The sequence below is a fragment of the Mobula birostris genome, chromosome 8, assembly GCF_030028105.1.
Source record: "Mobula birostris isolate sMobBir1 chromosome 8, sMobBir1.hap1, whole genome shotgun sequence".
Taxonomy (NCBI): domain Eukaryota; kingdom Metazoa; phylum Chordata; class Chondrichthyes; order Myliobatiformes; family Myliobatidae; genus Mobula; species Mobula birostris.
In genome coordinates, this window is record NC_092377.1 from 86,995,735 (window position 1) to 87,009,654 (window position 13,920).

A 13,920-nucleotide genomic window follows, 5' to 3' on the forward strand; every position below is an offset into this window, starting at 1 on the left:
AGATTCCTTAGCTCGGGGAGATGCCAATAATGTAATTATCCTGTAAACCACTATAATATTTTTAAGTGTTACAACAATTCTTCCAAACTCTAAAGAGTACAGATTGGGCCTGCTTAATATCTCCTTGAAAGACAAACTTTCCACGCCATGAACCTTTGCTGCACAAGCTCTTTCAAGATACAATGTAGTTTCCATATAATTGGAGCAAGATGTCTCTACTCTCCTTTTCAAATTATCTTGCAATAAAGACCTACATATCATTTGCTTTCCTCACTGTGCAGATCAAGTACCAGTCCTGGAATCATATCAGTATAGATCCGGACACACCAATATTACTGTATTAATTTCTGGACATTGACAGTATGTGAAAGATTTAGAAAAATAAAGGCTAGTGCTCATATTTTAGAGTATGCAAATCAGTAAAGACTGGCCAAAGACCACCCCAGTGATGTTCTTACTAACTTAAAAAATGTTATACATCCAATTCAGTGATGTGGCAGGAAATACTGCTAACTAGCTTCATGGCTGTGACCAAATGTAGTCTTAATGTAGGACTGATATTCAACAAATCATTAGTCTTCCACTCACAATATGGACTAATCCCGTCGAGCTGATGGCCAGGTTCATAAAGTTATAAAGGAGCTGGAGATATATATATATATGTTTGTGCTGATCTTCCACAATTACCACAGACTATTGGGCACTGTCAAGTGTAATGTGGTTATTCACACAGGGAGTGAAATCTGAGCGGTGCAGACAATGTGGCCTGAAATGAATTGTTAGGAAACTGCTGGGATGTATTATTACAGAGTGGCAAAAGTGTGTGGAAGGAAAATGATAAAGTGGTTTTGGAGGGGTCAATATGTATAACAAATCCAGTGGAGGTTTTTTTGCTAAAGGATGTAATTAGAAAGGTTAATTAAAGGAAGTAGGAAGAATTCCGTTTATTTGTATTTTTAAAAGGCTTTTCATGAATTACGTGAAAGGTTTTTATGGAGCTCATTGGGTGGTGTCATTTAATGGTGCAGACGGAAGATTAATTAAAGGACAGTTAATAGATGCTAAGAGCAAAGGCAGATTAGATTAGATTATGAGGACACGCAGTCCTCTTTTATTGTCATTTAGTAATGCACACATTAAGAAATGATACAATATTCCTCTGGTGTGATATCACAGAAACACAGGACAGACCAAGACTGAAAAACAAAAACCACATAATTATAACATATTGTTACAACAGTGCAACAATACCATAACTTGATGAAGAACAGGCCATGGCACAGTAAATAAGTTCAAACTTTCTCGAAAGTCCCACATCTCGCGCAGACGGGAGAAGGAACAAAACTCGACCACAGTCCGACTCTGAGTCGTCCGAAAACTTCGAGCTCTGATCAGCCCTCCGACACCAAGTACTGAGCACCATCTCTATCCAAACACTTCAACCTCAGCCTCAGTCGCCAGCAGCAGGCAAAGCTGGGGATTTTGGGGCCTTCCCTCTGGAGATTCTTGATCGCACAGTAACAGTGGCAGCGAACCGGCATTTCAGAAATCTCTCCAGATGTTCCTCTGTGCTTTCACGTCTGTCTCCATCAAATCAGAATTGTCCATGGCCCCTATTTAACAGATACGATATCATTTCACCGGAGAGCTGCGCGCGCTGCATCGAGCTGCCATCTTCTCCTCCCGCCAAAGTATTGGCAGGCTGTTATTAGTGTGTCGACAATACAAAGTGAGGAAAAGCTGTGAGAGGACGCAGAAGAATAGGGGGCTTCAGAATCAGAATCAGATTTACTATCATTGGCATGTTGTGAAATTTGTTATTTTGTGGCAACAATATATATAAAAATTAAACTAAGTGCAGTAATCATCATCATGTGACTTCTCACACTCTGAAACTTTTCGATGATTTTAAGTTCCCTGGCCCCCACCGCTTTATTTTCACCATGGATGTCCAGTCCCTATATCCTTCCATCCCCCATCAGGAAGGTCTCAAAGCTCTTCGCTTCTTTTTGGATTCCAGAACTAATCAGTTCCCCTCGACCACCACTCTGCTCCGTCTAGCGGAATTAGTCCTTACTCTTAATTATTTCTCCTTTGGCTCCTCCCACTTCCTCCAAACTAAAGGTGTAGCTATGGGCACCCATATGGGTCCTAGCTATGCCTGCCTTTTTGTTGGCTTTGTGGAACAACCTATGTTCCAAACCTATTCTGGTATCTGTCCACCATTTTTCCTTCGCTACATTGACGATTGAATTGGCACTGCTTCCTGCACACATGGTGAGCTCATTGACTTCATTAACTTTGCCTCCAACTTTCACCCTGCCCTCAAGTTTACCTGGTCCATTTCCGACACCACCCTCCCCTTTCTAGATCTTTCTGTCTCCATCTCTGGAGACAGCTTATCTACTGATGTCTACTATAAGCCTACTGACTCTCACAGCTATCTGGACTATTCCTCTTCTCACCCTGTCTCTTGCAAAAATGCCATCCCCTTCTTGCAATTCCTCCGTCTCCGCCGCATCTGCTCTCAGGATGAGACTTTTCATTCCAGGACGAAGGAGATGTCTTCCTTTTTTTAAAGAAAGGGGCTTCCCTTCCTCCACCATCAACTCTGCTCTCAAACGTATCTCCCCCATTTCACGCACATCATCTCTCACTCCATCCTCCCGCCACCTCACTAGGAATAGGGTTCCCCTTGTCCTCACCTACCACTTCACCAGCCTCCAGGTCCAACATATAATTCTCCATAACTTCCCCCACCTCCAACAGGATCCCACCACTAAGCACATCTTTCCCTCCCCTCCCCCCCACTTTCCACAGGGATCGCTCCTTATGCGACTCCCTTGTCCATTCATCTCCCCCCATCCCCCCCCCCACCGATCTCCCACCTGGCACTTATCCTTGTAAGCGGAACAAGTGCTACATATGCCCTTACACTTCCTCCCTCACTACCATTCAGGGCCCCAGACAGTCCTCCCAGGTGAGGCAACACTTCACCTCAGAGTCGGCTGGAGTGATATACTGCATCCGGTGCTCCCGATGTGGCCTTCTATATATTGGCGAGACCCGACGCAGACTGGGAGATTGTTTCACTGAACACTTACGCTCTGTCCGCCAGAGAAAGCAGGATCTCCCAGTGGCTACACATTTTAATTCCATGTCCCATTCCCATTCTGATATGTCTATCCGTGGCCTCTTCTACTGTAAAGATGAAGCCACACTCAGGCTGGAGGAACAACACCTTATATTCCCTCTCCAACCTGATGGCATGAACATTGACTTCTCTAACTTCCGCTAATGCCCCACCTCCCCCTCGTACCCCATCCTTTATTTAATTATATACACACATTCTTTTTCTCTCTCTCCTTTTTCTCCCTCTGTCCTCCTCACTACACTCCTTGCCCATCTTCTGGGCTTCCCCCCCTTTCTTTCTCCCTAAGCCTCCTGTCCCATGATCCTCTCATATCACTTTTGCCAATCAACTTCCCAGCTCTTGGCTTCATCCCTCCCCCTCCTGTCTTCTCCTATCATTTCAGATCTCCCCCTCCCCCTCCCACTTTCAAATCTCTTACTAGCTCTTCTTTCAGTTAGTCCTGACGAAGGGTCTCGGCCCAAAACGTTGACTGTACCTCTTCCTAGAGATGCTGCCTGGCCTGCTGCGTTCATCAGCAACTTTTATGTATGTTGCTTGAAATTCCAGCATCTGCAGATTTCCTCATGATTGTGATTGTGTGACGTATTGTGTGATGTTGGTGATCATGATTATTCTTTCTACAGAAATGGTTTGCCATTGCCTTCTTCTGGGCAGTGTCTTTACAAGATGGGTGATCCTAGCCATTATCAATACTCTTCAAAGATTGTCTGCACTACAGTAAGTAGTACAAAAACTGAGAAAAAAAAATAATGAAGGTGTGTTCATGGGTTCAATGTCCATTCAGAAACCTGATGACGGGGGGGGGGGGGAGAAGTTGTTTGTGAAATGTTGATTGTGTCTCTTCAGGCTCCTGTACCTCTCCTATGATAGTAGCAATGAGAAGAGGGAGAATCCTGGGTGATGGAGTTCCTTAATGATGGATGGTGCCTCCTTTCTCTAAACTCGAGAAAGTTTCGGCCAAATCTGCTTAATCTCTTCTCAATCAACATGCTTGCCATCCAAGGAAATAAATCTGATAACCTACGCTTCACTTTTTGTGTTGTCAGAATATTCTTCCTGTTATTGGAAGACCATATTGGTACATAACATACTAGATGCTGATTCTATACAACTGGAGAAAGCTGCCCTTACTCCTATACTGAGATCCGCTTGCAAAAACACCAATGTATCATTTCCCTTCTTAATTATTTGCTGTACTAGCACAACAGTTTTCAATTCATCATATACAATGACTTCTCGGTCCCTCTGAATGCCAGCACTTTTCAGCCTGACTTTTCTTAAAAAGCTTCTCTGCCTCTCTTTTTTGCCCCCACCAAAGTGAACAATTTCATACTTTTCCCATATTATGCTCCATTTGACAAGTTCTTGCCTGTTTACCTTAAAGATAAAGATACACCGTTGGAATGTGGGAGGAAGCAGGGGCGCCAGAATCCGCACACAGAACATACAAACTCCTTAGCGACAGCGGCAGGAATTGAACCACGATCAGCACTGAGTGACGTGCTAACCACTATGCTACAATGCCGCAGTATTTTCAGCTTTCCCACCTGAAGCTTCTCTGCATCCTCTTGGAGTTCACGTTCCACCCAGCCTTGGATATATTACACTTAGTCCTATCTGAGTCACTGAAGGAAAGTGTGAACAGCTGGGGCACCAGCAATGATCACAGTCACACCCATTAGTCAGAGCTCCCAAACCAAAAATTACTATTTCTACTGTGGGCTGTCCACTACAGGTTTCCCCCGCCATCCGAAGATAGAGCATTCCTATGAAACAGTTCGTAAGCTGGAATGTCATAAAGCGAAGAAGCAATTACCATTTATTTATATGGGAAAAATTTGTGAGCGTTCGCAGACCTAAAAATAACCTACCAAATCATGCCAAATAACACATAAAGCCTAAAATAACAGTAACATATAGTAAAAGCAGGAATGATATGATAAATACACAGCCTACATAAAGTAGAAATACTTTTCTACAATCATTGCTGCACTGTCTACCGTAGCAAAAATCTCACACAAGCGCTCTCAGCAGAAACACTCTCTCCAGTAACATTAAGTTATGAAGCTGCCAAATCATACCAAATAACACATAAAAATACACAGCCTATATAAAGTAGAAATAATGTACAGCACAGTATCACTTACCGGAATCGGGAAGGCAGTGCCGAGCACACTGATGATGGTGTGTTGGGTGTTGGGCTGAGTCGTCGGAGGTTGGGGAGGTGCAGTGGTCCCCACCCTCCAGGCAGCAACCGATACCGATCTGCGAAGCATGCAGTGGTGCAGCTGTAGCTGGGATGCACCCAGCACATCTTTAAGAAAAAAGCCGAAATAAACAAGCTAATTAATTAGGTGCCGCCCGGCACGTAAATCTCAGCCCAGATCAGAAGCGATGCAACCAGCAATCGCCTCTGATCTGGGCCGACATTTACATGCCGGCGGCACCTAATTAATTAGCTTATTTATTTTAGCTTTTCTTAAAGATGTGCTGGGTGCGTCCCGGCAACTGCTGCATGCTTTGGGGCAATGTATCAGTCCGCGGACTGGAGGTTGGGACCACTTAGGTGGTGGGACACTGAAGTGTCATCTCATCATCGTCTGTTTCCATCAGGGCAGGCAGGTCATCTTCTTCTATGTCTGCCTGCCTCGATGTCGAAGGTCAAGGTTCGTCATCTGCTTTGGCTGACATGGAAAGCTTGAAAAACAACAGTATGCTTGACTGCTTAGCTTCACACATTTTTCTGTTATACAGTTCTTTGTAAGCACTCAAACCATCCTGCAAATATGCCCTAAACCTACGTGCCCTTTCAAAATTAAAGTCGTACTTTCCTGCAATCATTGCAGCGAAAATCTCATGCAGTTGCTTCACGTTCAGTACGACTTCGCTTTCGGTCCGTTCGCTACTGCATTCAGTTTCGATTGTTATCCTTTCCTCTTCCAATTGCATCAGCTCTTCATCTATCAGTTCTTGGTCATGGGATGCCAAAACCTCTTCAACATCATCCTCGTCAACTTCCACAAGCCAAACTCACTTTGTCCTTACTTTGTTCACCACGATCGAAACGCTTAATTATGTCTAGTTTTACACTAAGTGTAACACCCTTACCAGCTCTTTTATGCTTTTCCAATACCTTAGAACTCATCTTACGAACGGATGCTCAAAATAAATCAACATAAAGTACAGATGCTCACAGGCACGTGTTTAAGCAATGCCGGCTAGAATGCAGTTCCAGGGGAGGAGCTTGGCTGCTCGGGGCACGCGCTGCCTTTTTCGTAACGGTGAAAACACTTTCTGTTAGCAAAAACAGGTAACTAATGTAGGTCTTTCGTAACAGTGAGGTTTTGTAAAGCGAACATTCGAAAAGCGGGGACACCTGTAACTGATTCTAACCGCATGCCGGTCCAATGTCCCAAATATTACATGGTCTAATTTTGTTTAATGACCTTTGTGTAATATTGTAATGACAACCTTCTAAAAATCCAACACCACTGCATTAATTGGCTTTTAATGATCTTCACTGCTAGCTCCAACCTCAAGAAGCTAAGCTTTTACAAGCATAAGTTTCCTTTCATGAATCCAAGTTATCCCTGCCCAACTCTGCCTAAACATTTTTAGGTTCTCTTATCATCTCCTCAATGATAAATTCCAGCAATTTCTCTACCATTGATGGTTCTGAGGTCTGCTCTTTTTCTTGCCTTTCTTAAATAGTGGGGTCACATTGATACTTTTCAGTCAAAAGCAGCTGTTCTAGATTCTATAGAATACTGTGAGATGGTTACAGTATAACCATTTTCACCAAAACCATATCCTGGAAGATGTACCAAATGGTAGGGCAGGGATAGAGGTGGGGTTGATCAACTTTCACCACTTCTTCAGCTGTCTAGCTCCCTTGTCACAGGAATGCAGTGTTAAGAAGGGTGTGGGTCAAGGGATCAAAGTAACTAGGACATTGGCCCTTGCACACACAAAGAAAAGTACTGGGCATAACAGCCAGGGTGGAAAAAAAATATCAATCCCTGCAACACAGGGTCCCTGCCTGAAACGTTGACTGTACCTCTTCCTATAGATGCTGCCTGGCCTGCTGCATTCACCAGCATTTTTTGCGTCTGTTGCTTGAACTTCCAGCATTTGCAGATTTCCTCGTGTTTGCGTTTCTAAAATCAATCCCTGCAACTCAGAAATAAAATGCTCATTACTTCTGCAGTCTTCCCCCCAACCAGTTCTCCAATTAACTTGCCAGGCACTGAAGAGGATTTTGCAAGAAGAATTTTAATGTCCAGTGATAAAAGGGAAGAGATTTTAAGTTGATATGATGCAAACTATGAAGATAAACATGGATTCAATTTTAATCATCCAGATTCCTGTGGGATAACAATTGAGAAACCCAATCATCTTACTCATCATTTAAGTTTCTTAGAAAGCTTAAAAAGGTCATGAATGAAAAGAGAGAAGTGGATCCCAAATGCATCATTGACAATGGGACTTAAAAAACTAAGATCATGAAGCAGGCAGACAGTCACAGCAACAAGTAGATTTAAAAAGTCAAGTTTCCTTGTGGTCCGAGTGTTACAGGCATTTTTCTCTTGGTCCTAAATAGGAAGCCTTGGGTACACATTGCTTCCAATTCACTCTCTTTGCCTCCTCTCTCCCCTCCAGTGATTTTCAATATCTGTTGCAAAAGGCCTGCTGTCAGGTCACAATTATCCAAATGTTGTTTGGACTGGCCAGGCATTTATGTATTTGTGTTTCCTTGAGATCTTCATATATCGTGGATGGTTGTGAAGAAAAAGCATTTCAGGATGTATATTGTATACAATTCTCCGACATTAAATCGGACCTTTGAATAAACATTATCCACTTCATATCATTTTTATACTTATATCAGCTGTCTCCAATTATACGGCATCTTTGGCAAGGCCCTATGTCCACAAGAGCTACACCAAAGAAAATGTGATAAAGGAACCACATAAAGGAGAAAACAGACTAGACAGCCAAAAGCTCAAAGTGATAAGTTTTCAGAAGAATCTTAATAGTATAGGAGCTAGGTTGCAGAAAAAGGTTCCAAAGTTTTAGGTGGAAGGTAAGTCCCTGTGTGAGTTGAGCAAATGGTCAGAATTTGAGTCAAGTGCTGTTTATCTTTAGAACACTGCTTAAGTATTGAGATAATGATAGATCCCAATAATTAGATTCACTAACAAAGCTATTCCTGTTACAACTTTATGCTTGTTTCTAGAGGCAATAGCTTGACAAATCTACCAACATCAGCCCATCCATTTTGGATCCAATGGATTTTATTTAAATATGGAAAAATATGGCTTAAATAAAGAAGGAGAGCATGTTGTGAGCAATTCCCTTCCAACAGCTTTATTTAAGCAGATATCCATATTTGATAAGTATTTCAACAAATTGAAATTATGCCACAAACTTTGCTTAACTCTTTGCCAAGGCTAGCAGTAACTGAACAAAGAAAACAGCAACTGAGGAATCAGAATGTTCAAACCAAATTCATTAAAGTATAGTCACAGTTCCAGCGGAAAAGAAAGCAGGATGGTGGGCCAGATGAGTTATTCATTGTTCTTGTCAGCTACACCCATATTGTTTCCATTTTAAAAATCGTGGACTTACAGAACAATAATTTTTTTCACATCAACCAAGGACTATCAGCAACTATTCGTGAGCACCACCGTCAAGCCCACGTTCACTAAAAACTAATTTTGTGCAAAGCAGAATACTCTAAAGGTTTTACTGCCTAGAAACCACATTCTAAGTCTAAACACTCTCATAATATTATTCTGACCATTTTAAGGTGGTGTCAACCAATTTAATATAGCTCCACTCTTGCCTCATTTAAAATATGGCAAAAAAAAATTGCCATGGGCATTTGTGCATTTATCACACCAGTCCCTAACACTGTTCTTTTCTTGTAGGAGCACTATATGAATTGGCAATATTGCATCGGAAAGCTCTAGCAGTGTATGGAAAATACTACTAATACACTAAAGTCAATTCATCTACAGGTGCTACATTAATTTAAGTAAGCTGGCATACTGTACACCAATAGAAACTTGTTTGTCTTGCCCAAACTTCCAATAATTTCTTTCACAATAAATTTATGGCATCAAAACAAGTCACTTGGCTCATCAATTTTTGCTGACACTTAGAAGCCTTCACCTAGATTACCTCATTGTATATCTTAATTCTTTCTCCCAACATGAACATTAGTTGAACTGTCTCTGCATAACATGAAATGAAAAACATGATGTTTCTACACAAGGGTTCCACTGGATATTAACTAACAAATCCCTAATGCAGCTGCCCACACTGACTCCTCCTAACTACACTATGGGGAATCAAGTTTCCATTAAGATTTAAAGATTTATCAGATAGAAAAGTAAAAATATTCCAAAATATTTCAGTTAAAGCCATGATTTATAACTTTTCCAGTGTCACATGATCATAAATGCTAAAACAATAAAAAAAATCAAACAGCTAACATGAAATCAAACAGCAAGTTACTTTCCCCACGCGATAAACAGCTCTAGTTAAAATAAAACATTGTTGGCATATTACCTCACAATCCTACAGCAGTTGAGGTACGCAAGATAATGTACTGTAAATGGAAGGCTTACGAATACACCCTGCAGATTCTGCTCAATTAAGCTTAATTTGTGTACATTATGCAAAATTTATATTACAGTTTCTCAGTACTTCCAGCATTTTCAGTTTTCCATCATTCCTGGGTGTTTTGTTTTTATATCCGCAATTTCTGACCAACTTACTGTAACAACTTTCATTTTTATGCAGAAAAAAAAGAGAAATTGCTTCACTAGAGTACTATCAAAAGGTCAAAATAGAAATAATTCAGTGGTTCATTGCCTTAAATATATTCATTTAACACATGCCTGAGTCTCTCCCCCTATGATACCACATGCATAACACAAATTAAACATATCACACATTAGTTATTGACTGCAGAAACACAAGCTATTGCAAAAGATTGCTAGTAATGTTGTATGTACACACAGAAGGAAAAGATGAAGCTGTACATGTGTTTCTTGGATGACAAATAAACATTCGAGTCAGACTCCTCAGATTAGGTGGTTACATGAAACACTGATAGCAGATTAGCTACAAGAATCAGTTCTCAAGACACACTTACCTAAAGCAGCTCTAGATAATTTGAACAGAACTGTGGCAGAAGCAGCATTCTTTACGAAGCTCAGGCATTAACGGAAACAAAGTAATGTACCGCCCTGTATCCTGCAAGTTGCTCTCCAGATTCCCACAGCATGTCTCTCTACTGGGGGAGCCAACAGGAGGAAAATTACTTTCACAGAGATTGTATTATGAGGTCATTTAATGGAAAGTTAGGCCTACAATCAAACAACGTTGTTTTTTGCCAGTGGACTTGTGTCTGGGATCTACCCAAATGTTATTTATTTCTAGAACTGCTGGTTCACGGCTCACTCCAGAATTCTAGCAAGGTAGAAATAAGTTCTGCAATACCCTCACAGCTTTACTTTCTCTTACTAACTACCCTTATTAACCAATCATCAAATGGCTTCATTATACAACTTATTAGCCTGTCAAATATGTTCTTTGTCCAATGCATCCCCTCCCCCACCCTCAATGTAACTAAGCTTGATTTCTTATATTTCCACTTCTGTTGCTGGATCTTTGTCCGAAAACATTAATTCTGCTTCTTTACTCCCACTTACCTACAGATGCTGCCTGACTGGTTGAATACGTGTTTGTTTCAAATTTCCAGTTTTTGTGCTTATAGCTTCTTCCAGATGTACATATTCATTTAATCTTTACATTATATTTGTGCCCATAACATTCTTTGCATTAGTTACCACAAAATTGTATGTATCATTACATTTGCATTATTATACTCATTCTTCAACAAAGGCAACAGTGGAGTTTTTTTTCGATGATGTTGCAGAGATAGCCAATACAGCATATGCAATTAATATGGCGGTATATATAGAATTCCCCAATGAGGTTTTTTTTTTAAAAGCTATGTAGTCCTGGAGGAAGATCTTGGCCTGAAATGTCGACTATCTATTCACTTCCACAGATGCTGCCTGATGTGCTGAGCTCCTCCAGCATTTTGTGTGTGTTGCTTTGGATTTCCAGCATCTGCAGACTTCGTCGTGTTTATGATGGGATTGTGATCAAGATTGAAACCCAGAGAATTAACGGGCCTGTAGTTCTAAGGAATGGAAATTGGTTCAGTGACCTGAAACAGGAGTACTAAAAGAATTATTTCTTCTAGATTGGAAGGAAGTATACAGCAAGTTCCCCTGGGGCCAGTACTGTGCCTACCATCTTTCTTCATGTATTAATCACATGGATTTGGACACAAGAGTAAAGTCTAAATGTGCAGATGACAAAATGAGGCACAGGGAATTGTGAAGACTGTACTATTGAAATCAAGGAAATAGAGAGAGACTCTAGGATGACTGGATAGCTGGCAATTGATATGTAAAATGAAGTGTTATATTTGGAAAGAAGAAAGGGAAGTGATAGAATCTGAGGGCACAATTTGAAAAGGAGTACAAGTGCAGAAAAGTCTGGGAATATTTGTTCCAAGTGGTGAGGCAGGTGGAGGAAGTGACTGGAAAAGCAGATGAACATTAGACTTTACAGAGTGTGCAGAAAGTCAAAATGAAATCAATTCCACAACTGTAATATTGTGGTTCCATTCTAGGTATCACTCTTTAGGGAGGATGCAATGGATTGAGCAAGGGTGTAGAAAAGATCTAGTAAAATTCTCCCTGGGAGGAGGCAATTTAATTACGTGGAGAAATGGAAAAAGCATGGTTGTTGTCTTTTTTTTTCAGAAAATGAGGCTTTAGGAGGGTCAGACATAATTATTTAAAATTTATGAAGGACAGACAAGAGTAGAACATAGAAAACATACAGCACAATACAGGCCCTTCGGCCCACAAAGCTGACCTGAACATGTCCCTACCTTAGAACAGATAGAAAGAAACTATTTTCAGTGGCAGAAGGACGAAGAATGAGACAGAATGATAGTGACAGATAACAGAGCCAAAAGTGACAATAGGAACAACTGAGATTTTTATCCAGTGGCGTTGGGGTGTGGAATGAACAGCAGTGCTAGTGGTGGGGCAGATACATTGGCAGCATTTAAAAAGGAGATGAATCAGAAAGAACATTCAGCAACCTGGGACAGGGCTGTGGACTGGAACTAGCTGGATTGCTTTTGCACAGAGCAAGTATAAACTTGTTGGACTGAATATCCTTCCTCTGTGCTCTAACAGTTCTGTGACTTGTTTAAGGATTGGTACAAGAGCACTACTGGTACAGAATGCTGAAAAGTAAAGAATGATGGTTTTTGGGCGTCCTTCACAATATTAGCGACGCTGATTTGGGAAGAAAGAACGTAAGCTGAGATGTGAAAAGCAAAGGAAGTTCTCTGATTTTTGTGACTTGAGGCCTCTATGAAACAGTTCTGAACAACTGGTACCCACTGTTGTAAATAAGATGAAATATAACCAATAACTGAGAGGTAGTCACACCTTCCATCTCCTTTCAGATAAAATATATGTCACCAACAAGGTAGGTTGTTAAATATATACTCCTTAAATGCCTTAAGGCAGTATGGATACATTCAGAGTCTGGCTCACTGAATTAGAAACAATTTATTTTCCTATTCTCATTTTGAAATGAAATTTTGAAAATCTTTCCTACAACTCTCCTCCCCCACCACACGCCCACAATCCTACCTCCCAAAGAAATTGGATTCACCAGAAGAGCAAGTTTGCACATATTCCTGGACATCTCACTGTGCATCAGGAAATTCTATACCCAATTTTTTGGTACTATTTTTGTTTGCCCCAGTATTATTTTCTCTATTGTAAACCACCCACCTCATAGTATGATGCTACTTCCACCATGCTTTACAGTAGGATGATGTTATCTGGCTGGTGCACAGTATTAGATCTACGGTACATTTACCGCTAAAAAAGAGCATATCCTTGCCCGTCCACTTTGCAAAGTGTCACTTAGAAGATACTGTAAAGATGTGGAATAAGGGCTTGTGGCCGGATGAGACTAAAGTGGAACTTTTTGACCTCAACACTAAGTGTGGTGTAAATCTAATACTGTGCATCAGGCAGGTAACACCATCCCTACTGTAAAGTAGAGATAGCATCATGCCATGGGGATGCTTTTCATGCAGGGACTGGAAATCTGGGTCAGGATTGATGGGAAGATGAATGCTACTAAATACAGAGAGATCCTGGATTAAAAACCTGCTAGCCTTTGCCAGAAAGCTAAAACTAGGGAGGAAGTTCGTCTTTCAGCAGGGCACTGACCTAAAGCACATTGTGACAGCAACCATGGAGTGGCTTCAAATGAAGAAAATTTATGTCCTCAAGAGGCCCAGTCAGAGTCTTGACCTTAACCCGAATGAACATCTCTGGCAGGACCACAGAATTGCTGTTAATTGCCGCTCCCCAACTAACCTGACACAGCTTGAGCAATTTTGCAAGGAAGAATGGGCAAATCTTGCTCCATCACATTGTGCAAAATTAACAGAGACTTACCCAAAATGACCCCTGACTGTAACAGTTACAAGAGGTGGTTCAACTAAGTACTGAGCAAAGGGGAATGAATGCCTTTGAACTGCTGACATTTCAGTTTTTGAATTTTTAGTTTTTTTATGCTTTACAATTTTCCCTGTTTTTGGACTCTACCGTGGAAAAAAAAAGGAGCATGTGATTCACAAATAG

General features: G+C 41.0%; 1 protein-coding gene across 5 annotated transcripts in view; it reads right to left on the reverse strand.

The window, feature by feature from the left end:
• The window catches only part of LOC140201452 (ras and Rab interactor 2-like), a 170,968-nt gene that overhangs the window by 88,926 nt on the left and 68,122 nt on the right, over positions 1–13,920 (reverse strand). The window contains exon 1 of one of the 5 annotated variants that reach the window (XM_072265582.1): positions 10,317–10,397. The exons of the other annotated variants lie outside the window; for them this stretch is intronic. The gene's annotated coding sequence lies outside the window, so the exon portion shown is untranslated. Of the gene's footprint in view, positions 1–10,316; positions 10,398–13,920 lie in introns of those variants that run through there. 5 annotated transcript variants of the gene reach the window in all.